The sequence below is a fragment of the Crotalus tigris genome, unplaced genomic scaffold, assembly GCF_016545835.1.
Source record: "Crotalus tigris isolate CLP2741 ecotype Arizona unplaced genomic scaffold, ASM1654583v1 scf7180000018016.4438896, whole genome shotgun sequence".
In the NCBI taxonomy this organism is placed as follows: Eukaryota; Metazoa; Chordata; class Lepidosauria; order Squamata; family Viperidae; genus Crotalus; species Crotalus tigris.
The window spans coordinates 1,319,165-1,323,717 of NW_024096778.1; positions in this window are offsets into that span (position 1 = coordinate 1,319,165).

Consider the following 4,553-nt stretch of genomic DNA (forward strand, 5'->3'; position numbering starts at 1 on the left):
CTGCGTGATATTTCCTGGAATAGGATTGAGTCTAGCTTCCACTCTGAGTGATCCACTGTGACCCTGCTCAGGGAGTCTGCCTGTTGATTCGCCTCCCCCGATATGTGCTCTGCCCTGATGGACCTCAGGTTGGACTCTGCCCACAGCCCTATGGCCTGTGCTTCCTGCATGAGTGCCCAAGAGTGGGTGCCCCCTTGTTTGTTTACGTGAGCTTTGGCCGCAATGTTGTCTGTCAGGATTAATACGTGTTTCCCTGATACCAGGGGGGAGAATCTTTGGAGAGCCAGGTGGATGGCCCTGAGCTCCAGCCAATTTATATTGTGAGCCAGGTCTGAACTGGACCACTGACCCTGGGCTAAGTGGTTCAGAATATGACCGCCCCAACCGAACAGACTGGCGTCTGTGGTGAGGGTGATCCTGGTGGGTTCCTTGAACAGAGTGCCCTTGGACAAGGCGGACGAGGTCCACCATAGGAGGGAGGACAGAGTGTGATGGGGAACCCTGACCTTCCTGTTGGAGGCGCTGATGTTGCGTTTCTGAAAAGGAAGAAGGAACCACTGGAGGTTCCTGGAGTGCAGTCTGGCCCAAGGAACGATGCCCAGGCAAGAGACCATCTTCCCCAGGAGTTGGGATAATTGTACCAGGGGTACTCTTTTTTCCCCTCGGATCTGCAGTGTCAGCTTCCGGATGCTGACTTGTCGCTCCTGGGAGAGATATACCTTGCATAGGCTGGAATCTATCAGAGCTCCTAGATGGAGCAGACGTCTTGTGGGTGTGATGTGACTCTTTTTGAAATTCACGGAGAACCCGTGATCCTGAAGTGTTTGAATAGTGATTGCCAGGTCCGACTGCCCTGATTGGAAAGATTTGGACTGTATCAGTATGTCGTCCAGGTAGCACTGTACCCGTACGGGTATCATCCTTAGATGAGCCGCCAGCACGGCCAAGATTTTTGTGAAGATCCTCGGGGCCGAGGATAGGCCGAAGGGAAGAGCCCGGTACTGGTAGTGTTTGTGTGCGTAACAGAACCGCAGGAACCTGCGGTGTTCCTGGATGATCGGAATGTGTAAGTAAGCCTCTGTCAGGTCGATGGAGGAAAGGAAATCCCCCTTCCTGATACTTGCCAAGATGGACTTTAGGGTCTGCATCTTGAACCTCCTGTAAATGAGGAAGAAATTTAGACCCTTTAGGTCCAGTATCGCCCTCCAACCGCCTGAGGCTTTGGGAACTACAAACAGGATGGAGTAGAACCCTTCCCCGATCTGTTCCTGAGGAACCCTTTCTATGGCTCTGATCTCTAATAAATGAGCGATGGCTGTTGTGATTAGTTGTGTTTTTGATGTATTGTTTGAAACCGGGCACTGTATAAAACGATCTGGGGGAGAAGATCGAAACTCTAGGGAGAGACCCTGTCTTATGGTCTCTCTGACCCAGGCGTCTGTGGTTGTGTTTTCCCAAACGTCGTAAAACAGTGCCAGTCGACCCCCAATGGGGTAGTCCTCCTTGGCGTCACTTGGACCGCCTGTAAGGACGACTGCCTGATCCCCTGAAGGGACGCTTGGTCTGGAACTGACCCCTGGCTGCACTACTCTGGCGGTCCTGTTGCCGATCCTGTCTGAAAGAATAGGATCGCGAGCCTCTGGGCCAATCCCAGGACTGCCCTGCCCGAAAGGGCTGTCTCCAATCCCAGGAACCGCTGGGACGGAATGATGGCCTACGGAAGTCCTGTTGGGGCCGTCTATCTGGTTTTTTGGAGGGATGGGCCAGCGCCTTGCGCTTGTCCTTGCCCTCAATGATATGAGGCTCTAGGACCGGACCAAAAAGGTGGGTGCCACTGTACCTAGATGTTGCTAAGCGCCACTTTGCCTTTAAATCCGTGCGCCATTGCTTCAACCAGAGCAGCCTACGTGATGCCACTGAGGCTGCAATGGATCTGGCTGAACATCTAGCTGAGTGTAAGGATGCATCCGCAATGTATTCGGATGCTGCCACTATTTTCCCTATTGTTTGGTGGCTCTGACCTGATCCGGCGGAATGAGCGTCTGGAGTTCCTGCAACCACATAATTGCCGAGCGTGCAAAGAAGGAGGATGAGGTTGCCACCCTTATGGCCCAAGCCGAAGATTGGTGAGCTCTACGAAAAGAGAACTCGAACTTTTTGTCCTCTGCCTTCAAGAATTCAGCCATGTCCCCCGGGACGGCGGTATTGGAGAACAGAGAGGTCAGCGGAGCGTCTACAGATGGGACTTCTAGAAGAGAAGCGAAAGAAGAAGAGACATTGTAAAGTTTCTTGTCTAAACTGCTCTGTGAAGGAGTGGTAGCAAGGGATGCCCACTGCTTTTCCACCGTAGACCTGAAGACTAGTGGGCATGGAATCTGCGGTTCCTCCTTGACCTTTTCCGCAAACAGAGGGTTGGCTTCCCGGTTGGATGAGGAAGAAGGAGTCTCCTCCTGGGCTGAGGTAAGTTTTACCGTGTCAATAGCCCTTACGAGGAGTGACCGAAAAATGGCCGGATCGAAAAGCCCGGAAGAGGTCACCTGTTCAGGAGCTGGATCCTCCTCCTCAGACAAGGGAGTGTCTGCAACTCCCAGTTCCACTGATCCCTCCTCCCCTAATTGTGAGGATGTCTCCGAAACAGCAGAGCTAGGTCTAGTATCACGCTCCACCAGAGGTGGGGGAATAGATGCGGGAGGAGTAGGATGGGACTGCACCTGGCTACTCTCAGTTGATGACATAAACTGCCTGAATGCTTGGTGCATGAAGGCCTGGAATTGAGCTTGGGACCACATTTCCCCTTGGTCCCTGGAACTGACCCCAACCTCTGTTGAGGCACACCTGGTCTCAGGTGGTTGGTGTGCTGATGAAGGAGAGGAGCGAGGAGGACCTACCTGCTCGGTTTCCCCCCGAGGAGACCAAGGTCTTGGGGCATCCTGAGATTATTCAAATTGAGGTTCTGTCAAAGGAGTATCCAGTGGGGCGGGGAAAACCGTTTCAGTCCCACTGGATCTGAGCCTTTGTGCCTTGGAGAATTCTCTCTCCAATGCTAAGTGTCTCCTTGTGGCCTCTCGCCCGGCTGATTTGGAAGTATCTTTGGAAGACAGATGTTTGGTTTTAGCTTTTTTCTTCCCCCCCCCCATGTCCAATTCTTCAGATCTGCGCTTTGCTTGAGCGGGGGGGACACTAGATTGAGAAACCTGGGGCGAGGAGCTGTCTGCCATTGCTGTCTAGGTATTCCTGGACAGTAGTACCTAGAAATGGGGGGAGGAACCCAACACGCAGATCACAGTCAGAGATGGAAAACCGATCCTCGCTCTGAACAGAAGGCAATGGCAAGAACAGCCAGACAGTGTTCTAATGCTGCCTGTACAGGCCTTGTGACAAAAGGTCACGGGCTAAACTGAGAAACAGGTGGACAATAAAGGAATCTCTTCGCTCTTCTCTTCTAGGCCTTAGGACCAGTTAATAACACCTTGGTCTGCTCAAATGCAGCCAAGGCCCACACCTGAAGTAGCCCCCTCAAGTTTGACCACAACTCCTGTGGATACAAAAATATCTTCCCCCCTGAACAGGTCTGCTCACAGACCAAGTGACACAGGCAACAACTATGCGTCTGCAATAATGCAGGAATAACTGCCAATGATTATGCAAAAATTTCAATTAGGCCTCCAAAATGGCGTCCGCCACGTGGGACCTCTAGAAGCAGCCGCGCTAGACCATGCGGTCAAAATGGCGGCCGCCAGGCCTTAAGGCCTGGAGAAGCAAAACCCTGTCGTATTTTAAACAGGAGAATCAATTACACAGCAGGGGAATACAAGGCTGATTTGGGATTCCTCCCCCAGTCCCCAAGCACTTGCGATTAGTAGCGCAGCCCCTGCTGCGATCCAGATAAAGCTGCAGTCAGGAATTCTCCCTCAAGGCCTCGAGGCAAGTAAATCACTCAGGAGGTCTCCGAGTTGAAAAGCCGACCTCCGCTACCCAGCTGAATTGGCGGAATCGCAAAGAGGCTACAGATCGTCGGAACGGGAGCTCCCTAACGAACGAAGCCTGCAGCCTCCTTTTCAAAGCCCAAAGGGCTGCAGGGGAGGGAGGACAGAGTCCCTATCCCCCCCAACGCAATCCTCTTAATTTGGAAGTGAAGTCGAATTAATCTAATTGTTAATCAATTTGAATTTAAAGTATCCAATTTTAATTTGAATAGCCTAAAAAAAAAAAAGGAAAGAATCAAACTTAGCTAGGAGCCTTCTGAAAAGCGTCTTGCTGAGCACGAGACTAAGACAAAAACTGGGAAGTCACACTCAGAAGGAGGCGTGGCAGAGTTTTTTTGTCTTAGTCTGAGCAGGTGGGATTAAATTACCCAATCAGTGGAATCTACATCCATCCTGATGGAGAATATGTTCTACAAGCCATTAATCTGAAATTACTTTTTAAATCAAAAGCACAAGTACTTTACAAGGCAAATGAGGCAAACTTAAACCAATTACAAGGCACCATAATTTATTATGTTATTTCTAAATTTCAACAGCCAATGTGCTGATATTAAAGAGGAGAAAATC